Here is a 24,439-nt window from a genome sequence, read left to right as displayed (position 1 = left end):
ATGGGGAGAAATGGGATAGGGCAGTAATGTTTTTATTATAAATGTTTTGGTGCTACTTGAATTTTGAAACTGTGTAAACTTACAGCTTTGAAAAAATAAAAAGAATGATGATTATGTTCTTTTGGCAGGTGATGTAGGTGTTGCTTAACTAGATCCAGTTTTTCCATGACCCTATACCCTAATTGCTTCTTAGATTTCCAACCTGCCTTCATTTCCTAAAGCGAAGTCTTTCTTCTGATTTTTCGGTCAGCCTCATTTGTCTTAAATCTCTAAAACAGAAAGAGTCAGCATTAGCATCATCTGAAACTTGTTAAATATGTAAATTTCTAGTCTCATCCTAGATCTACAGAATTAGAAACTTCAAGTAGGATCCAACAATCTGTGTTTTAAGAAGCCCTCCAGATGATTCTTATGTACCCTGAAGTTTGAGAACCACTACTATTAATGGTTTAACATTCTCTTTTCCTGACTCCTTCCTAAACAAAGTCTTCATCCTATCAATTTCCATACAAATATATACATATATACATATATATGTATATACACACATATATGTATATATATATGTATACACACACACACACACACACACAGCCCATGCAAAAAATTGGTTCTACTTAACATAAACATCCAGGGAATAGGGAACAATTATCATAAACACTGCTTTTTATTTGGCCCTCTAATATCCAGAAGCTGATATGATAGATGTTTAATAACAAATTTGAAATGTTTTAAGTGTTAATGAAAGGAAATAGTATGGAAGAGATGCCCTGAAGACCTTTTCACCAAATAAAAGTCTCTTTCTTAACTATAAATTACAACAAAATAAATACTATAACATTAAAAAAAGAAAGATGTATTGGGTGGCTCAGTCAGCTGAACATCTGACTCTTGACTTTGGCTCAGGTCATGATCTCACAGTTGATAATATCAAGCCCCAGTGGGGCTCTGCGCTGACAGCATGGAGCTGGCTTGGGATTCTCTCTCTCCATCTCTGCCCCTTCCCCACTCATGCTCTCCCTCTCTCTCTCCCTTCCTCCCTCTCAAAATAAGTAACTTTAAAAAAAAAGGTACTTTACAATATCACACTTTTTACCACTTTGACTCATCCTCTCTTAATTCTTAATCAAAACCACAGAATGTGTTCTATAGCACATGTCCATAAATGCTAATAAACCAAACAAAGCTTCTAAGGACTATTTTTAAATTAAATTTTGAACAATTTTTAGTAGCCAGGAAGACAGCTTAAGATTTAATAAAGGATTCAGATAAAAGTACTAGTATTTTGTAATGTTATATAGTGTGTTCAATTCTTCATAGCAATATATAAATCGCAATTGTTATTGTGATTCTAATGATGAAAAGCTAACATGGACCCTAGAACAAAACTGAAATCAACTGAATGTCTGTTAGAGAACAAAGTAATATGGTTAAATGGAGCTTAGCTTAGTACCAAAGTAAATTTCAAAGGAAGCAATCATAATTTGTAGCTAGTTTTAGTTTCTGTAAAAATTAATCAGTATTAAAATTAAAGTGACTATAAAGGTCAGAGTCTTAGCAAGATTTTTTGTTATTTTATTCTACTTTGGTATATCTTAAACTTCAAGCACTTTTAAATAAACACAAATAATATATGCAGGTTGTATGAGCCTGGAGGAGGGTTACTTTCCTCAATAAAACCTTTATTCATTATATTAAAATGGAAATTTACTGTATTCAATTTGATCTCAGGATGAAAATAACAGACCTACAATTGATTAACTTAAGAAAATATTATGCAAAAAAAAAAAAAATAACAGTTTTATACATATCACATAGTTAGCAAAGTAAAGTTTCTGGGAAATTTCATCTACCTAAACATGTTAATCCTGTATTTACCAGAGACAAGAGATCCATATTGTGTTACATATGGCAAATAATTTCACCTTAAGTAAGAATTCTAGACTTTAATCAAAATAAAGAAAACTTAGACACATTTCTATGATGGCCAATCCCTAAAATGACTCAAAATGCAAACTATGAAGATATAATTTCTGATCACTTATAATGCATCTGGCTACATAGTATGTCCAACTCTAAGCTCTGGCATATTTCTCTTATATATTATACCTATTGTAGTAAGTCCAACTGTAAACTCTGGTTTATTTCTCAATGTTACACCATACTATAGTAGAATCACCTTAAGAAAAATAATTCTCTTTTACAAAACAAATTTATCAGTTCAAATACAATCTTACCCACTCTTTTTAAATAAAATAACTCCTCAAACAGAAATAGGAGTCAATTTTTAAAAGGCTCTTAAATACAACCACAAAATCAATAAAATGAAAAAAATTATTAATTCCCATAACAAATAGTCTTAACAGTCATAAGAGTGAAGAGATAAAATAATGAAGATAATACAAGTCACACATGGTTAAATTTGATGTATACTCCACTCAGCTGAACTGGACTTTAGACAATTTTTCCAAAAACACTGTGACCTGCCTGACTATAGTTTTAAACAAGCGGGTATCAGACACTGCAGTTACTAAGAACCTTAATCACTGCAGGTTTCCAGGAATGAGACAGTGACTGAGTACGTTGGACCCTTCTCCCACACTGCCTACTGAGTAAAGGGGAACTCGGCCAGCATGCTCTACTTCTCACCTTTCTCGATTCCCAGTCTGGTAAGGTCATATTCAAACAGTCAGAAAATGCAAAGAAATGGAGATGCTGCACTCCATGGGATTTATGCTCCTATCTCTCTTAACAAGTTTCCTCATTTCACAGAGCTAGGCCCTGGCCTTATAATGAGACCAGCTTCCAAAGCGTGTACATAATCTCCAATGTACAAAAATAAGTTTTTACGCTAAATTCATACAATGATAGAACAAGAATATTTTAAAGAATACATTTTCACAAAATTGCACATTCAACCCTAAACAGAATCTCCTAAAAATCTCTACATTTCAATGGTAGATACACAAATTGTTATCTAAACCATTATGCTAGGGAAAATGCTTTTGATGTTTCTACTTTCTTTTAATTTTTTTTTTTAACGTTTATTTATTTTTGAGACAGAGAGAGACAGAGCATGAACGGGGGAGGGCCAGAGAGAGGAAGACACAGAATCTGAAACAGGCTCCAGGCTCTGAACTGTCAGCACAGAGCCCAACACGGGGCTTGAACTCACAGACCGCGAGATTGAACTCACAGACCGCGAGATCATGACCTGAGCTGAAGTTGGCTGCTTAACCGACTGAGCCACCCAGGCGCCCCGATGTTTCTACTTTCAATAACACAGTCTATAGTATACTGTCCTCCTTTCCCAATTAAAAAAAAAAAAAAAATGTTACTACTTTGGTAAAATACACTAAGGGAGCAATTAAAACTTTCATGATAGATTCTTCCCTTTCCAGTCTAATTATGGATTGATTTTTAAAAGACAAATAACCTACAAGTCACTAGAGAGAAATTATTTTGAAATTCCCAAGAGGCTATGATTCAATCAATATTATATTTATGAACTACACTTTTGAAATTTAATGGGTTTTTTTTTTGGCAGCTCCAAATAATTAAAACCTCTGGTATTTATTCCACCCTGGAAATTGGCAAAGTATATTGGAATTTTTGACAGATTTCGTCTCATTGCCTTTTCTTAAATGCCTGCAGGCTTGTAACAGTGTTAAATATGAGAAAAGGGGAGGGAGAAGAAAAAAACAGGGTAAGATCAGTTTGATTACTTGAAAGACAGGATGGTAGAAAGTATTTGTTAAATTGGTTGTTCAAAGTAGATTCAGCAGAGATTTAAAAGCCCTTGTATCAATACTAACTAGAAATAAGCTACCTGAATTTTGGAAGGAAGAAGGGATTTGGCAAAGTGAAAAAAAGGTAACAAAAATAAAGGCACTATTTAGGTCTTTCTTATTTAGTACAAATTAGTGATCCTCTGATTTTAAAAACTAAGCAGAGAAACACTGCTATTGTAATCATTCCTTCTTCCAATCCCAACCAACAGCAGCTAATTATTAACTGGAGACCACACTCTAGTTATTCTTTTAAGAGATGACAAAGGCCCTACATTCACTGCAGCATTGTTTACAGTAGCCAAGAGGTGGAAGCAGCTTAAGTGTCCAATGACAGACAAATGGATAAAGAAGTGGGGGGAGGGGGGATGATAATGAAATATTACTCAGCCATTAAAAAATAATGAAATCCTGCCATTTATGACAACATGAATCCACCTAGAGAGTACCGTGCTAAGTGAAATAAGTCAGACAAAAACACGTTATATGATTTCACTTTGATGTGGAATCTAAAAAAAAACCAACCAAACAAAATAGAAACATACTCCAAGATCCAGGAGACAAACTATTGGTTACCAGAGCAGGGAGAGGTTGGGAGGGTTAAATCAGTTGAAGGGGCTTAAAGAGATAAACTTCCAGTTATAAAATAAATAAGTCATGGGGATGTAATGTAAAGCATAGGAAATACAGTCAATAATATTGTAATAACTATGTATGGTTACAGATGGTAACTATACTTATTGTGGGGATTTCATAATGTATAAACATATTGAATCATTGGGATGTTAAACCTGAAACTAATAGGATAATGAATAAATGGTATTTCAATAAATAAATAAATTTCAAAAATAAATAATAAAGATGACAAACGGTGTTAGTTTATACCAAATTCCAAAAATAATTTTCCCATTCAAAAAAAAGTTCTACTATACCAGTTACACAGGTTTCCTTTTATACAATGACTGTGTACAGTTCTCCAAAACAAAAGCCTCAGCAGCCCTTGGCTATTTTTTCTACAAATTCACTTCTGAATTCCAGAGGTTCAACATTACCAAATCCAAAATCTAATCTCAAACCTTGACACCTCTGCCTTTCACTATAATCCTGTATTTACAACTGCCTAGAGCTCATCTCCATTTGATACTTTTCCATCAGCATTCAGTGGGTAACATGTCCTTGTCTTTCCCAACGTCCTCAGAATCGAACCATTCACAAACATTATAAATCATACAAAGAGATCTCACCAAACATGGCAGAGTAGGAAACTCCAACAGTTCATCCCCCCACAAAAGCAATCAATTTCCTAGCAAAAATGGTCAAAACCAACTTTTTCAGAACTCTGGAAATTAATGGAAAGCCTGTAGCAATCAAGTAAATGGTTAGCCAAGAAAAACAGTCAAATCTTGGTCAGAGAGCTCTGTGGTATCTTAACTCATTCTGGCCCTGTCCCATGTTCTCCAACTGGGCAGTGGTTGAGGACAAAAGTTCATGTTCCCAATACAGGTATCCAGTATCAGAGGGAACAGAACAGACCTTATTCTGAAACAATTGGGATTTTTTGTTGTTGTTGTTGAGATCTGTTTGGTGACTCCTTACAGGAGCAGCTCAAAGGCCTTGCTTTAATTCCTCCTCTCAGAACGCCCCCAGTGCTAGGGGACCACCCAGGGACATTTGTCAAAAACCTGTAAGGCAGGTTATTGATGCCTGGGGCAAGAGATAACAGTTAAAACAAACAACAGACTAACCAAAAAACCTGGAATAAAGGCTAATGAATGAGATGCTTTGCAAAGTAAAGGTTTTAAAAAGCACCCACATATTTCTGGGAATTTAAAAGGTCACATGCAGGGCCATATATCTAAAATGTTGAAGAAGTTTAGATTCTGTGCCACTGCTTAGAGGAGAGCCCTGGGGGAGGGCTGCCTGAACAGGTACATCCACACACACTTTTCAAGAGCAAGACATAAATTTTTATCGTAAGCCACTGAGACTTTGGGATTATTTGTTACAGAAATTGGCATTAATTATATGAATAATACAGACCTAGAATCTAAGGAACCCAGAAGACATGTGTGTTATTTTGCTGTAAAGTGAAGAATTTGCTTAAAGAAAAGTGAGTGACTTTTTATACTACGTTCTGTTCACTTTGGCTCTCAACAAATATATTTTCTTTATATTGCTGAATTACTAACAAAAACATTAACAAGAAAAACGTAAAAACAGGCTGCTTTCCTATGTGTATATAGGCGTATTCTTCTGTAAGCGCATGGCAGCTACCCCCCCACCATATCTTAAATTACATAAAACATATTGTTATGTAAATGGAATTACATACACTCAAATTTAACTTTGCTAGAATACATCTATCTTATAAGGTGAGTTTCATCACATTCAGAGAATTTTAGCATTAACATCTGGGACCAAGAACTGAAAATAACAACTACGAACTACTTTCAAGCTAAAAATGAAAAGTAATAGAGTCAATACAAATCTATTCAAATTGTATTCAAATCAATGCAATTATTCTTCTGAATAATGCTTCAGATGAGAAATATATGACAAAGAATAGCTGTGAATAATAAGAGAATCACTTGAAGCTGTGGACGGCAAAGAAACAAATGAAAAACATGCAATTGTGCACGGTTTACCTGGAATGACCAAAGCCCCAAACCTGTATTCATCTTGAATTCATATTTTTAACAAAAAAATTAACAATAGTTTTATAAAATGCTCCAAAAATACACAGAAAAAATTTCAGAAACTGCATCTCAAAAAATATCATATACACATAAAATACTAACTTCCTTGAGCATGTTGCCATATGCCATATTTAAAACTATCATGAATTTCTTTTCCTTATTTGGAAAATATCTTATTTGCTATTTGGATGTGTTAGCTTGGTAAGCCAATTAAATAGGTTTTCCATTTATATTATCAAGTTTAATTAAACTCATCCATAAAATGGACAGGTGGCTTTAAAAGATGCCTATAAAGAATCTTCTGGTTGAACACAGTATTAATAACACACGCACCAGCAAAGAAAATAACAGAGAAGAGACACTTTTCCTCCTGCTATACCATATACCAAACATATACTCCAAACACCATACACCAGCAGCAGATGTAGAGGTTACAGGGAAGTACTGGAGAACTAACCTCATTTACTGAGTGAATCCTACAAGATCCTGTCACACAGTTAGGAGGATGCCAGTGACGACCTGTAATTTAAATACCAACAGAACAAAATGTCCCTTATTTTTTCAATGAGAACCTTATAGAAATTCTATCTTCTTGCCTTACCCTGGGGGATTGCCGTGCTGTAATCATGCCAGTACATCATGTAAATAGTACATCTCGACCAGATTAATGAAGTAAAAATTATGGTAAAAATGTACCCTTGGTATGTGATGAGAATCGAATTTGCTTCTGTGGTCTTCCTCCCCAAAACTGATAACCCCAGTTTATTCATGAGGAAAACATCAGACAAGTCCAAGTTGGAAGACATTCTACAAAATATGCAACTTGCACCCCTCAAAACTGTTAAGGTCATCAAAAACTGAGAAAATCGGAGAAACTTTCCTAGCCTAGAAGAGGCTAAGGAAACAGGACAACTAAATGCAATGTGGTCTCCTAGGTGGAATCTTGAAACAGAAAAAGGTCATTAGGTAAAAATTAGGCAAATATGAATACAGGATGAACTTTGTTAGTAACAGTGTAACAATACTGGTTCTTTGGGTGTGACAAATACGCCATACATTTTGAAAAATGGCAATATAATCAAGTCTAAAAAACTCAGCCCAAAATTTTCAAAAGCAACAAGACTACTTGAAATACAAATTTACACTCACTACTGTTAATGATGAACACTTTGCCTTAAATGCATATTGTGATTTAAATGTTAGCTAATGGTAAGACATACTCAGAATTTATAAAACAGTAAGTATATATAAATCTCTGCCCCAAAAGCATAAAAACCACAATTCTAGAAAATTATGAGTAGATTAATTAGATGTGATACAACGGTTAATCCATCACCAATTATTTATTGAGTACACATTAAACATCAGGTGCTAGAGATACAAGGATAATCATACAATTTGATTCAAAGCAGCTTATAATTTAGTGATCAAACAGACAAGTGAAAAGGTAATTAGCACACAATGTAATAATAAAAAACAGTAAGAAAACACCTGCCAAAAATAGAAATGAATACAGAGTTCAATGGGAGCACTTGGGCTGCGAAATGAGACATGAGGCAGAGAATGTGCCTGGAACAAGGTGCCATCTAAGCTGACACTCAAGGGATAAGAAGGTGGTCAGCTAAATAGGAGGAAGTTGTCCCAGAAAGAGGGACGAGCATGTACAGAAGTCTAGAGCTATGTTGTCCAAGAGTATAGCCATAAGCCAACAGGAGTATTGAACGCTTGAAATAGGACTACTGAGAACCTGAATTCTTAATTTTATTTCATTTAAGACTGAAGCAGTTCAACATAGTAAAGAGATCAATTCTCCAAGTTTAACACAATTCCTATCAAAATCCCAGAAATGCTTTTTGTAGGCATAGACAAGCTTATCCTAAAATGTATATATGGAAAAAAGGGTCTTAGAATAGTTAAAACAATTTTGGAAAAGAAAAATAAAATGGGAGGAGTCACCCTTCTTGGTGTTAGGACTTACTATATCGCTACAGCAAACAAGACAGTGTGATGGAGGGACAGCCATACAGATCAATGGAACAAATTAGAGAACCAGAGGAACCAAGGAACCAAGGAACCAAGGAACCAATTAGAAAACCAAGGAACAGACTCACCCAAACATGCCTAAATGATTTTTTAACAAGGTGCAAAAGCAATTCAATGGAAGAGAAATAGTCTTTTCAACAAATGGTGCTGAAGCAATTGGACATCCACAGGCCAAAAAAAATATGAACCCTGAGCTAAACTTTGCAGTGCATGTATAATTCAAGATGGATCACTGGCTTAAATGTTAAACATAACTATAAAACTTCCAGAAAACAAACAAACAAACAAACAAACAAACAAACATAGGAGCAAATCTTCAGGACCTAGGAGTAGGTGAAGACTTTTTGACTTGACTCGAAAAATACAGTCCATAAAAGGAAAAAATGATAAACTAGACTTCAAAATTTAAAACCTCTGCTCTGGGGGCACCTGGATGGCTCAGTTAGTTAAGCAGCCAACTCTTGACTTCGGCTGAGGTCATGATCTCACAGGTTTGTGAGTTTGAGCCCCACATCTGGCTCTGTGCTTACAGCTCCAGGGCCTGCTTCAGATCGTTTGTCTCCCTCTCTCCTCCCCTCCCTAACTCACATGCACGCATACTGTCTCTCTCTCTCTCTCTCTCTCTCAAAAATAAATGTTATAAAAAATTAAAAAACAAAAAACAATCTCTGCTCTGAAAAAGACTGTTACAAGAATGAACAACAAATTACAGACTAGAGGAAATTTTTGCAAACCACATATCTGACAAAAGACTGGTATCTAGAATACATATAAAGAATTCTCAAAACATAACACAAAAGAAATCCAATTAGAAAATGGGCAAAAGGCATGCACAGACATTTCAAGGACAATATACAGGTGGCAAATAAGCCCTTGAAAAGATGTTCACCATCGTAAGTCACTAGAAAAATGCAAATTAAAACACAATGAGAGATCACTACACAACTATCAAAATGGCCACACACACAAACTAGCCAATTATACATTACAGGTAGGTATATAAAATGGTACAGTCACTCTGGAATATAGTTTGACAATTCCTTTCGAATGGGTTTGCACTGTAAGTCCAGCAACTGCTCTCTTGGGGATTCCTCCCAGAAAAATTACAACATTTTCATACAGGAGCTTATATGCAAACGTTCACAACAGTTTTATTCGTAATAGCCAAGAAATGCAAATTATGCAAATGTCCTTCAATGGACAATGGTTTCACAATGGTTAAGCCATCTGTGGAACCATGTGTACCACAGAATACTACTCAGCAATTAAAAAGAACAAACTATTGATACACAAAGCAATTTGGATGAACCTCAAGGGAATTATGCTATGTGAAAAAGCAAATCTCAAAAAGTTCCACACTTTATGATTATTTATACAACGTTCCTGAATAGCAAAATTACACAGGTGGAGAAGAGATTAGTCCCCAGGGATTAGGGATGGGGAAGGGATGGGGCGAGTGTGGCTACAAAGGGGTGGCCCAAGCCTTGTGATGATAGTACAGATCTGTATCATCATTGTGGTGGTGCTTACACAAACTTCCCATATAAAATTGCATAGATCAACATACACAGCCACAAGTGCATTTATAACTGCAGAAATAAAAATAAACCATCTGGGGTATAAACAATGTCAATTAGATCTGATAATGTACTACAATTACACAAATGTTAACACTGGGCAAAGGTAGCTTAACACCCCCCCCCCAACGTATCTTTGCAACTTCTTATAAATCTATAACGAATTCAAAATAAAGTTAAAAAAAAAAAAAAACCTGAACCAGCATAAAATATTTTCCCAGTAAACACAAACTTCTTGTTTTGATAGGAAACATTTTACTTTAACAACTGCATTGTGTAAGATATTACTGTGTTGTACTAGGGGAGGAAAGTGCAAGCATTACTTGTAGCACTACACACAGGCACACAGCTAATCTAGTTAGTGTCCACAGACCGATTCAGTTCAAGTGATCTCTAATGCCATGCACATTAGAATACTTGATGCAAGACAGCATGACTTACAGTATAACTATCGATTGGTAATTAAGTCAAAATACCTCTTTTAAAAATTATATATAATTACATTTGTTTCAGCTTAAAACTCTAGTATGGACAACTTTAAATTTAAAAGAAAGACATATTAATGCAGAATTATACAGAATTGAATAGATCCAAAAGCCAGAAGAACTGGAAGAAGCTATTACAAATTTCATGATGAATGGAAAATGTAATTTACTAGAGCAGAGCAAAATGAGAAAGCTGTTTGGTTTTGTGCCAATTATTAATTTATAGCCGCTCTGCTCCAAATTCACCAAAAGCCTACTTTGTGAAATGGACCTGGGCCCTTTAAATACTTTCCTTCTGCCTGCTGGCGCAGTGCTACACTTTGTCAGTAGAGGGCACAGGGGAGACACTGCCTGGGTAAAGGGCTCTGCCTCCTGGCGCTTGATCTAGCAGGGCGCCTCCAGAACTCTCAGCTCACACAGTGCCTGGTGGCCAAACCACCAGTAGCCAACAGCTCCCCTCTTCGGTGAGGCATCTCCCTGTATACAGCTTGGGTGCTAATTTCCGGCAAGTTCCAAATGACAGATTTCTAGCAAGGTCTGCCAGCACGGCACCACGGCAACTTCTCTGTCATCCAGTGAGTTATAGCTGTGCCCCCTCCAGCAAGGTCTGGATCTAAGCTGTTACTTAAGCTTAGTGGAACATTTTCATTGGTATTTCTTAGGAGTGCTGTTGGCAGCCTTAACTTTTCACGTTATGTGGCCAATAATTCTTTTAGGTTTAGATTTATTTCTATAAGATCCAAATATCTTGCCAGGTCTAATTTGTACTTTCTAGCAAAATGGGTCTAAAGCAAATAGTCTTTTTATTTGGAAGACGGAGAAAGTAAAGAATAAACTATGAAACATAACAAAGGTGATATAGCAAATCAGTGGACAGAGTCCAAAACTAAAAAATCTTGACTAAATTCAGTACTTTATTCATAAAACTACAGTATACCACTTCCCTACCAAAACTATCACCTGATAAACTTTAAGTGGATAAAAGTATAACAACCACACATTCTGGTTGGTTAGAGGATCATCCTGGTTTATTACCACTGTTCTCACATTTCATCCAGTTTAAAATGTGTCCTGAATTTTGTCACTTTTTACCAAAATATTAGCAGTTGCATTAAGACAGCTGGGGTGTTATTGGCATACCTCCATTTTGTACTTCCAACGTCAGCCAGTCGAGTCTAGTAGTGACAGAGATGCAACAAAGACGAGCTCTCAGTTTAAGTGGTTAAATCTGGAAGACGACTATTAATAATTCACAACTCTTGCCTAACCCTTTCCTGATGCAGTATAAGTAACATATTCTTTTTGAAGACGGCATGCAAGGCCTGACTGATAAGCAAGTGCACTCAGACACAAACGCTCCAGATTCATAACTTCCTGGTCCAGAGTAGACCGAAATTCACTCTCTTGGAGGTAAAATATCTGACATTATTGTCAGTGCTATTCAAATTCTGTTAAAAAGCTCAACATCATTTTTACAGTGATAATACAAATATGTTTTGGTGTAGTGCCAAAGAAACAGAGATTATTAAATTCAGAGACTCTCAGAGAAGGAATGTACGGTATTTGTAATTAGTTGTGGTGCGTATGTAATTTATAACTGTGCCCAAACTGTGATATTCTAATCAGAACAGTACCTGTTGTTAAAACTAACACTTCTTACAAATCTGTAGTTTCACAGTAAAGTAATCCACAAAATTCTGTAACAAGGCTGACACTGAATGCAATGCTTCAGCACAGTTGTATCAACTTTCTGTTTGTGCTGCCTATTATCTACAGATGTAAAGGCGTGCCTGGGTGGCACAGTCGGTTAAGCGTCCGACTTCAGCTCGGTCATGATCTCGGGGTCCCTGAGTTTGAGCCCCGCGTCGGGCTCTGTGCTGACAACTCAGAGCCTGGAGTGTGCTTTGGATTCTGTCTCCCTCTCTCTCTGCCCCTCCCCTGCTCACACTCTGTCTCTCTCAGAAATAAACATTAAAAATTTAAAAAATATTGGAGCTTTAAAAAAACTAACTTGTACATCAACCTAAGAGTTCTACAATAATATTGAACATTTTTGTAAACAAGTTTTTAAATTCTGGTTGCATTTTGTTCAAATCAGTAGGAATTCTTTATGAGACAAAGAAGCAAAAAGTTTAAGCTTTTAACTTACAACAAATGGCATTTTTTTTTTATTTTTTTTTTTTTAACGTTTATTTATTTTTGAGACAGAGAGAGACAGAGCGTGAACAGGGGAGGGGCAGAGAGAGAGGGAGACACAGAATCTGAAACAGGCTCCAGGCTCTGAGCTGTCAGCACAGAGCCTGACGCGGGGCTCGAACTCACAGACCATGAGATCATGACCTGAGCCGAAGTCGGATGCTTAACCGACTAAGCCACCCAGGCGCCCCCAAATGGCATTTTTAAAAAACAAAGTTTATAAACAAGAAGACTGAAATTTGTTGCTACTAAAAGAAACACTAAATTTTAAAAGCACAAACAGCATATAAGATTTAATTCTGAAATTCCATCATTACATATCTATTACAACTTTTGACAGCCATCTTTTAAAGGAGCTATTTATAAATGGATATATTTATACTCACACTAAAATGGATAAAAATTGAAAAGGCCTATGATTTTCGAGCATCTAAATTTGGCAAAACATTCAAAATAATCATAAAGACAACTTATCTGACAAGGTCTGTCTTGTAAAAATATTTGTCAAAGAAAGTTACTCTAAATGGAGATTAAAAGATAGTACCTGTTAAAATATTTGGGCTTAAATAGTGATACCTTAAAGTACAAAAAAAAAAAGGTTAATTTGAGAAATCCTCCATTGAGCAGAATTACCTTTAGCTCCTTTGATATCTCAGTACCTACAGAAAGATGTTTTTCTCAAAGAAGTCAACAATTCAAAGCTGTTAATGATAAAATGTAACTTTGAAAAGGCTTGCAGGCAATTTTAAGGAAAAATTTTAAATAACAAAACAATATTGCCAAAGTTGTGTTCTTCAGGAAAAAAGTGACACAGTATTATAGACAGAAACAGCTAAAAAGAAAGGATATTACTATATCCCACGAGTTATTATCCTATTTATGTTCTTTTTGTATTGTTCATATAATCACTATACGGGGGGGAGGTGCCTTAAAGTAAACAGATACATATAATTTTTATATTTTGAAAATTTATTTTTGGAAAGTTTTCATAAAGAACTATTGTATAGGTCTATCAATAAAAGCCAAATTTGTAGGTCAATAAATATACCTTTTATATATGTGTATGTGTGTTGTACAATTTTACTTTAATGCTTTACACCCAGGTGTCCCACTTTTGACAAATTATACAATACAAAAAAAACACTTGCACATTGAAAAAGGCCATAATGTTTCTAGCCACAGGTAAAAAATGCCATGCCATTCCCTTTTTTCAAACTAGATAATCATCTAATGTTCAAAACAAAATTTCCACAAAATTTCCAAATTTTTACTTTTATCTTTTTCAGGTCATCATTTGAATAATTCATAATTTTACAATTAATCTGCTGTACCTATGTAAAAATTGCATGGTCTTTAAATTTTTATTAAAAGTATACTGTTTTAGTAAGAATCACAAATATTAACTCAAAAACAATAATGTATTTTGGTAGCTATCTGCCTTGAAAGATTGTCAACTCTAGAAAACAAAGATTATACCTGGTGAAATTTTTTATGATTATGAATTATCAGTGTCTACAGTGGTATATGAAACATGACAAGCATTAATATTTACAGAATGAAATGAATTTCTTAAATTAAGACAAGGGCACTTTCACAGAAGATCTGACAATGATAGCGAAAACAGTAAACAGAGCAGGAAGCCTGAGACAGCCATTCAAAATTCTAAGCAAGTTAACATAAAAGAATGTATGTTGCATCAATTCCTTAATTTCTAAAATAAAGTCAAATAAAAGTCCACATACTGGGTTTGATACATTTATAAATAGTAAACAACCAAACTAAATTTCCCCTAAACTGATTAATCAAGAAAAAATACACTTACCAAAACAATTATTTTAAACACTATTCAAGGGAAACCCATGAAACCTTCAAAAATGGATTAAACCTGTATACAAGAAAATAGAAAAAAAGTTCTACTTTAAAATTAGTGAAACCATTTAAAATACTTTAAATGGCAAGAACATTTGATATAGATATACATATTTATATGAGACAATACAAACAGGAAAACTACTAGCTGCAACATGAAAAGACAAAACACTATTTCAGATAAAAATTTTTTTTTTTAGTTTTTTTAATATATATTTTTTTAACGTTTATTCACTTTTTGAGAGACAGAGACAGTATGTGAGCAGGGCAGGGGCAGAGAGAGAGGGAGACACAGAATCCGAAGCAGGCTCCCGGCTCTGAGCTGTCAGCACAGAACCCGACACGGCCCAACACACCGACACGGCCCCAACACACCGACACGGGGCTTGAACTCAGGAGCCATGAGATCATGACCTGAGCCCAAGTCGGATGCTTAACTGACTGAGCCACCCAGGCGCCCCTATTTCTGATAAAATTGAAACAAACTTTTCTGAAATTCATTCAACAGCCTTTCCAGATATAAGGATCTTCTGCCATCATGTGGAAACTTCTGAAATTACACTTCACAAAAAATACCAGTATCTCTTCTGATACTGGAAAATTCCAGTGTCTCGGTAGAGGATTTGTTTCCCAATATTAGAATCCAGTTATAAACAAGATACATATTCTTAGAAGAATTTAGTGAAAATGATTATGCACAGTTGCTCTTAGCTCCTCTCTTCTTCCTGAGAGAAGATGGTGTTGACTGCAGCTTAAGGAAACCGCATGATGGACAACCTCTTTTTTGTTTCCAAGATTCTTAGCAATTATGGCTATCCTAGGTCTCTTGCAGTTCATGATCTTAAATTCCTTAAATATTTGTTCCTCACACTTTAGGAGGAACACTTTAGGCACTTTAAAAACTATCTTCCCCACTTTAGGCACTTTAAAAACTATCTTCAATGGAAAAGGAAACAGGAATATAAAACTACTTTAACTTGTCCTGAGTAATTAAGAACCACAGATGTTGGTTATAAATTTTTTAAAAACCAGGGGCGCCTGGGTGGCTCAGTCGGTTAAGCGTCCGACTTCAGCTCAGGTCACGATCTCACGGTCCGTGAGTTCGAGCCCCTCGTCGGGCTCTGGGCTGATGGCTCAGAGCCTGGAGCCTGCTTCAGATTCTGTGTCTCCCTCTCTCTCTGCCCCTCCCCCATTCATGCTCTGTCTCTCTCTGTCTCAAAAATAAATAAACGTTAAAAAAAAATAAAAAATAAAATAAATAAAAATAAATAAATAAATAAATAAATAAATTTTATAAAGACCAAAAGCTTAGGAACAGCTACACAGCAACAACAACAACACAATTATAAACTGTACCTACATTCATATGCCTAGTGACTTATCAATATATCTAGACAAAAACGTGAATTAAACTGCTTGGACTAAGCCTAGTACCCTATGAAATTTAACACTGAATTCTTGTGTATTTATGAAATACAATTTAAGAATTCTCGTATCAGGGTAAAAGACTTTGCATAACTCTTAATCTTTATAAAGGCTACACACATTCAACTGATTAATTTTTTAATCTAACTATGGCTATTAGTATGTTTGGTCTTCATCTGAAATATAATCACACAAATTTTCTTTTGGGAAAAAAAAGACAAGATTTACTGAACATCTTTTATAAGCAAAACACTGTCCCAGGAGCTTTAAAGTACACAAAGATAGGTAAAACAGAATTTTTGTCCTCAAGGGATTTACCATCTACTAGTGCCAAAAGAACGTGCATAAACAACTATACTACAATGTTGAAACATTATCAAAACAAAAATGCCAAAAAAAGAATGTGTTAGGAAATTAGAAGATAGAGTTTTGCTATATACTGAAGAATTAATCAAGAAAGAGTAGATATGAAAGTACTGAAGCTGTTGCAAAAGGTATTTTAGGATTTGGCCATATGGCAAAAGGAAAACATTTAGACCAAATGAATAGTGAAAGTCAAAACAACTTCAAGTCACATTTAGAGAACAACACTCAGTCAAATGTGACTGGATCGTAGGCTACGTGGTAGAGAGTATTGAGATGGAAGGAAAAATATATTCAAGCCAGATTTTGCAGAGTTTCAAACTCTAGGTTAAAGAGAGGCCAATGGGAAAACAATGATGATTTCTGACAAAAGCAATGATATGGTCAAAGTTGTGTTTTATAAGCTGACAATTAAAAGAGATGAGGCAAGATTATTTATGATACTGCTATAAACATCTAGAGGGAATGAGAATGCAAATAGGTCAGGGTTCTGATATGGTAATAGGGAACAAAATCAACAGAATTTAGCAACTAATTGGATATAGAAGATAAGAGAGAAAGAAGAATTAAGAAAAATGAAATCACAAAATTTGTTTTTAGCACCGTCAACAAATCTTGCCTCCTTCCTACCCCACACCAGAGGTTAAGTAGCTAGCATTTATTGAGAACTAATTATGGCTCAAGGCAACCATTGTGAATATATTATCTTACTGACTCCTTAACCTCAGAGGTAACTACTGCTGGTATTCCCATTTTACTGATGAGGAAACAGGCTTGGAGTGGTCAATCAAATTATCCAAGGTCACAGGGTATGTGACTGGACTAGTCAATGTCAGATAATCATTAAAGTGTTACTGATAACAGTTTACAATGGAATCTCCCACAGAGAGATTTTTAATGTTTGTGAGAGAGAGACAGAGCGAGCAGGGGAAGGGCAGAGAGAGGGAGACACAGAACCCAAAGCAGACATCAGGCTCTGAACTGTCAGCACAGAGACCAACACAGGGCTCCAACTCACGGACCACCAGATTGTGACCTGAGCAAAGTCAGACACTTAACCTACTGAACCACCCAGGTGCCCCGGGGTAAAAGAAACTCAAAGATAAAAAGATCTTTAGAATACAACAGAATGGATCCCTATGAAGGAACATCAAGAGACAAGGTAGATACACTGAGTAGAAAACTGCCTAATCATTGATGCAATTGGCTGAAGGAGTTTTCCTCCTGTACTCATACAGGTTTTTGCCCTACTGCCCAAAGACCAACGTTTCCAGCTGCTATTCTTTAAGGTACAATGTGTCTCATACTATCTTACACAGTCTTGTAGCCAACTTAATAAAGTCCCTAAAGATACTGACCATGTATTAATCTCTGAATCCCCTGAAAATGAGTAGGCATTGGATGAATGAGTGAACCAATAAACTCGGATGGGCTGCTTCCATCTAGTCCTCCCTGACATTGTGTGACCAACATCCTCACGCAATTCAAGGCCCATATTTGGAACAATTTCTGATTCTTTACTTCCCTTCCAGTTTTTGACCTTAATAATGTCCTCTGGACTATCCCTCAATACACTCAATTTGTAAAGACCATAGAAAAACAAATGTTTGGCTCTATTTTTGTACAAAAGGCTTTTTCTCCTAAATCCCAGGACATTTCCAAAGGTTCCCTAACTGACTGACTACTCCTCCAGTTGTCAAGGAAAGGCTTTACTTTCCAAGGGACCCAACAGTACCCATGTTCAATCGAGAGAGGATTTTCCTTTGACTGACTATCCAGTAGGCTGTGCAAAGGATCTAAAAGATACAGCCAAGTTCCCAACGATCTCAGCTTTGATTTGTGTATAACTTTCCCAGAGAAACAATGTAACAAATAGTGGTTAGGCTCCCAGACAGCCTTGCAGAAAAAGTCTATTTAACCACAGAGCAGTTAGAATATTACACAACAGCAAACACATTTTATGTTTTCACTATAAATATACCATGTTTATGCTGTATTATGGACTAAAGAGATGTTTATGGCTAATTCTGGTTAACACCATTTTAAAATCCACAAAAGGAGGACACATTATCATTAGTATCTTCCAAGTATTAAGCAGAGCAATAAACTACTGGGAATCAAACTACAGAGAGTAGAAAGCTAACAAACATAACTAAAAAGCAACGTATACATCTACTTCTATGACTACAAAGATAAAACAAAAAGAAAAACAAAACATTAAGATTTGGGATACAGTTTGCTTTTAAGATAGAAAAAAACTAAACAACTTTTTAAACTTTGGATAACTTCACACTAGCCCAGTGAATATTTAAGAAAATATAGCTTAAAAATGTACTGTAGTTCAATCTTACTATATGAACACTGCCACCTCCTTAATTCAGGGTGTAGAGCACATTTTGATAGCATTTAGTTGAAAAGAATAGAACTAAAATAATCTGGTGTGTCTCACTCATCAAAAGTGCCAAATCTGAATTTGTTCTTCACATCAAACAGAAATTAAATTTTATTCTTTTTAGACACACGCCATCGACATGTGTAGACACACCCTATTTAAAACAAATTTGATGTATGCAAATGCAGGTTTACACAAAGAAACAAATTATGGGCTGATTATTCACCACAAAAGGATTCACAAAGAATTCCCTTACTTAATAGTAAGTTTGCCAGTATGTTTAAAGTATAGTTACATTTAAAAAAAAAAATCGATTTATCAACAACTTTTCAAAAATATAGTATAAAAGTAGTTACAAAAGTATCAAGCTTCAGAAACTTCTATCACTACAATCTTTGTCCCCAAAGCTTGACATATCTAGAAGGTGAAACTGATAGATTAAATACAATAGCTGTAAATGGCATAGAAATATATATTTTTAAATAGTTCTTAATTATATACTTTTGTAACTATCCTAATAATAATCATTAAACTACCAGATTCTTCTTTAAAACTATATGCAGAGGCTGGCATAGTTAATATGGCTAAAGGTGGCCCAGAGCAAACAGTCCAGCTGCCTTCTTTATGCAGGTAAAGCGGCATCTGTACAAAAGAAGAAAAATCCAGAGATCCCAATAAGCATCGTAGTTTTTGCTTTGTTTTCCTTTGCAGTGTTCTAAGTGCCCTGAGATATAGAAGACAATATCTAGGGAAAGGAAATCCAAATTTGATGATCCAAAAATGGAGCATTTTGGACCAACTTGGGGAAGCAGGAAAGATCCTAACGCCCCCAAATGGCCATTACTGGCTAATTTCTTCTGTTCTGTTCAGAGTGCACCCTAAGATCAAAGCCAAAAACCCTAGCATCTCCACTGAAGACCAAACAGATGTGGAGTAATCTGACAGCAAAACAAAACAAAACAAAACAAAAAACAAAAAACAACAACAAAAAAAACAGCCTCACAATAAGGTAGTGAGGCTAAAAAAAAGAAAAAGAATTTAGCCAGTAGGGAAAACTTGATGGTACAAAGGAGATAGCTTGTTGCCTAAAAAAGAAAAAAAGAGGAAGAGGAAGATAGTGAAGAGGATGACAGGAGGAGGGGAGATGGAGGGGTTTGAGGATGAGCGGAGGATAGAGAAAACTGAATATCTCCACATGAATTCCAGAGTGAAGAAAACGTGGTATAGAAGTCTCTGTCTCTACCCTCATTAGATTTAATTACAAAATTAGAACAGAATCATACTGCACTTTCTAAAAGCATCCTGGAAGTATTGATTTACATGAATGAAGCAGCCAAGGGTTTTAGAGCACTCAGACACTATTATCAAAGTTATACGTTTCCAAATTTTTTAAAATAAGTTTTTCTCACTCTGCACATCTTACTCTTAGCTTTGTAAAGGCATTTAAAGACGTTCATGGTATTTTTTATAAGCAATATTAACTGGGGTCATTGGCTAGGAATCCTGAGCTATCAATGTATGTATCCATTGCTTATGAAATGGCTAAGTAACATACACAAACTATCACGGCCCATGCTGGGAAGTGTGAGGCAGTGAACAAGATGCCTTTTGGAGGAGTCATGGTTTAGAATGTGTGCTATGAAACTAGGCCCACCGATGCTACATGCTGATGTTGTTGTGGTTGTTTGGGGGTAAATGTATATACGTATTTGCCATGCCATCTACTGCCAGTCTTAGTTTGGAAGGGGGAAAGTCTCTATGAGAAGTGTATGTATTTTTTATTCAATAGGATAGTTTTTAAACAAGCTGTAGGTCTCCTCACCTTCAGCCAAATGAAGAGTCACTGCATCAAAGTCCAGAAACCTTTGCTACTTAAACATACAGTATGTAATATTCTATTTTTATTTGTTTATAATAATGAAATCTTTTTGAAGGAAAATAAAACATTTATGTGTGTATTTAAATTCTATTCAAATAAAGCATAAATACTTATTTTTTGAGAGCACAGAAGTCAAAATGCAGTTTATTTTGGAAATGCTTCCAAGCTCTAGTGATTTACAAGTTGAGAAGAGCAAAAACTTGTAAATAAGATAAATATGATCCTCCCTTGGGAATCAAGCTAATTAAATCAACACACAATGGGAAATATCTGAATTCTCTCAGGCCCAGATGACAAATTAGGTAGCTGAATCTATTAGCACATTAATAGCAATAATAATAATAAAGCTTTGACAGAAATAAAGTGCTTACAATGAAAATAATAAAATAACAAACTATTCAGAGGGGGCAAACTTGCGTTTGATATGCGTTCAGCACTATCCAGGAAAAAAAAAAGCAGTGAAGCAATAGAACCCACAATGTTTTCTGCTGCAGAAAACAGCAGAGGCCTGATGAAAAATCTCTCATGCCTACCCACTTCCCATTATTTTAATTCCATGTTTACCAGGCAACCTTCTAAATACTAATTCAGTTTCCCAGAAAGCTTAATAGAGGTCCACAATCCCGCACTTACAATTCTGATGTCAAAAAAGTTTCAAAAAAACAAAAGCTTTTTCAGAACTTATCTGGCAACAAATCTTAACCTAAATGGACATGAGCCCTTTATTTATTCTATTTAATATTAACTGTCAAATATTTTACTACAGAAATATTAACATATTTGATTACAGGTACGATCCCAGATTCCACTCGAGTATTTCATAAAATTCAGTCATACTCCTTATTACCTTTCTAAAAATCTAAAAAATTCTGAATTCTGAGATCTCTGTAAAAGAAATCCCTGGGTCTAAATATAAATATTCTGACTCCTGGAAAAGAAGAGCCCCTTTCACCAGTCCCCATTCCCCCGCCCACAGAAATGAATATTCTGGTTTATACTTCAATCATCATTCTGATTCATACTTCAATATTTATAAATTTAGTTAGTATGAGTCTGATGCCAACATCTCTGATCGTCTCTGGGTATATTGGTATGTTGGTACATAAAGTCCAATTCCAGACCTACAAGATCAATCACCAGGAATTATAATCACAATCTTGGGGGGCACATTCCTACCTGGAATCTCTGTCCTAAACCTACTGGCTTCCAAGCCACCAAGTTAGCCCACTCACCAGTCTTCATCCTCTCTGACTGACCTACTAGCAGACAAACCAACAGTTAACCAATCTCTCCTCTCAGTCCTGTCAGCCTGGTACAACTTCTACAATACTTGGAAAAAAGAAAATGTGAACAATTAAAATACAATAGATTTTTAACAGTTATCAAGTAGCAACTGAATTTTGATCAAATTAAGTTACTGGAGAATCAATGAATAGTTAAGTATGATCTCTAGGAAATTAAGCAGAAGATTCTTCATGTTGTTTTAAAAAAAAAAAAACTTTATGCCAGAAAATGGCCCTGATGATTCTTTTCTGATCTCAGTTTAGAGCACTAACAATTCTAAAATAGGTCTTCTAGTGGTTAGTAACTAGATAAAGTTTAATTTTGAGCCTACACATTTTTTTTTTTTTTACAATACTTGATAGTTTTCAGTGTACAGGTTTGTATATCCTTTGTCTGAATTATCTCTGAGTATTTAATATTTTTTATGGTAAGCAGTATTTTTAAATCTTAATTTCCAAGTTTGCATTGCTAGTATATAAAAATACAGTTAATTTTTGTGTATTGATCGTGTTATCATACAATCTTGTTAAACTGACTTACTAATTCTAGAATTTTTTGCAGATTCCATCAGACTTTCTACATAATCATATTGTCTGTGAATAAACACAGTTTTCTTCCTTTTTTCCAATCCAGATACCTTTTATTTCTTCTATCTTATTTCATTGGCCATTTACAATGTTGAATAGTTTTTTTCATTGCATTTACAAAACTGGATCTGGAATCTGGAAAATATGAGGTTCAAGGAAGAAAAGTATAATCATCCTTAACCATGACACCAAAAGATAAACACTGTTTCTGTTTAATTATATCATGAACAGGTTTCCATGCCGTTAATGCTTCTGAAATGCTATTGCTAGCTGCATACTAACCCATCCATCATATGGCTATGCTATCATTTCATTCTTCCTCCATCATTGAATATCTACACTGCTTTAGATTTTTCATTATTACCATATACATGCAGCACAATTAACATCCTTGTATATAAATCATAGAATGATCTCATATTAGAGTCCCTTTTACCCATTATTTTATTAAAGCTGTTAGTGTTTTCACTATCCAAGCTAATAAGTGTTTTATATTAATGCTGTTAATCATATATCACATTAATTCAAAATATATTCCATTTGCCTTTTTAACTTTCTAAAATTGAGAAGTTCTTAATTTTATATTAATTTTAACTGTATTACAAAAACAAAATGTGCCATTTGCAACTACATGGATGGAACTAGAGGGTATTATGCTAAACAAAATTAGTCAGAGAAAGACAAGTATCATATGACTTCACTCATCTGAGGAATTTAAGATACAAAACAGATGAACATAAGGGAAGGGAAGCAAAAATAATATAAAAACAGGGAGGAGGACAAAACATAAGAGACTCTTAAATATAGGGAACAAACAGAAGATTGCTGGAGGGGTGGGAGGAGGGGGGATGGGCTAAATGGGTAAGGAGCATTAAGGAATCTACTCCTGAAATCACTGTTGCACTATATGTTAACTAACTTGGATGTAAATTAAAAAATAATTTTAAAAAATTAAAAACATTAAATCTTAAAAAAAACAAATACAATGTTTTTGTTTTGTTTTTTTCTTACCCATTCTATTACTATAAAAACATATTACCCTAAAACCAACAGAAAAGATTAGACAGAAAAATCAGTATTACCATAAAAGTGTAAATAAGGTAAGCCAATTTGATACAGTTTTAACTCATCTAATATAAGCATATCTTAGAGGTAAAGAAATGTATTGGTCCATCCCTATCTTCAAGGATAAAATACTATTCTTACTGAGACCACTGAGGCCTAAATATACCTTCCAAAAATTACAGAAAAATGTATGTGCCCAACTTTAACAACAGTTTAACAGATGTATCGTAGCAACTTCCATTCTCATTTCATTACTGAAAAAAATTTTGAGAAAGAAATGTGTGGCAACTAGCATCTTGGGCTAATAAACTTAAAAATAAATCATTATGTAAATAATAATTAAACTTTTATTTATTATGCTAGAGGTGTAGAAGATAAAAATATGATTAAGAAGCTTCTCTTTCCCTTAGGAAAAATACAAAAACTGGAGGAAGAATCAAATATACAAATAAACTGTTGCAAGCAAACAAGCAAAATTCAAAGGAAAAACACCAATAAACATTTTATATTGCAAAAGTTTAATATTTTTTCGAAACATTAATTTCATGAGGTAAGAGCACAAAATTTTTTTCCTATCTAGCTGTGTGATACCAAATAGGTCATTTTACTTCTGTAAGCCTTAGTTACTTTATCTTTAAAAATGAAAGAACAGAAGAAGTTCCAGTTTAAGATGGCAGACTGGAGAAATCCTAGCAGCAGCAGCAGCAGCTTATTTCTTATTTCCTCCCCTTCAAAACCTCCTTAACCTGATAGTAAAGAATTTCTAGAAGCAGTAATCCATAATGACTAA

At 34.9% G+C, this 24,439-nt stretch overlaps 1 protein-coding gene and 1 long non-coding RNA gene across 4 annotated transcripts in view; both read right to left on the bottom strand.

Moving 5' to 3' along the window:
* Nucleotides 1-24,439, bottom strand: part of SDHAF3 (succinate dehydrogenase complex assembly factor 3) — a 64,626-nt gene that overhangs the window by 32,966 nt on the left and 7,221 nt on the right. The window lies entirely within an intron of this gene.
* LOC122207927 lies at nt 90-14,670 on the bottom strand. 3 transcript variants are annotated; one of them, XR_006197060.1, is made up of 5 exons: nt 14,608-14,670; nt 13,330-13,486; nt 11,730-11,764; nt 6,942-7,003; nt 90-269 (listed from the first exon to the last, which is right to left on the bottom strand). It is a non-coding gene; the product is annotated as an uncharacterized LOC122207927 (long non-coding RNA). The 3 variants fall into 3 exon arrangements; XR_006197058.1 differs by having other exon boundaries at nt 13,419-13,486; XR_006197059.1 differs by having other exon boundaries at nt 13,330-13,361.

Source organism: Panthera leo, chromosome A2 (assembly GCF_018350215.1).
Source record: "Panthera leo isolate Ple1 chromosome A2, P.leo_Ple1_pat1.1, whole genome shotgun sequence".
Lineage (NCBI taxonomy): Eukaryota > Metazoa > Chordata > Mammalia > Carnivora > Felidae > Panthera > Panthera leo.
This window is presented reverse-complemented; position numbering and strand designations above follow the sequence as displayed.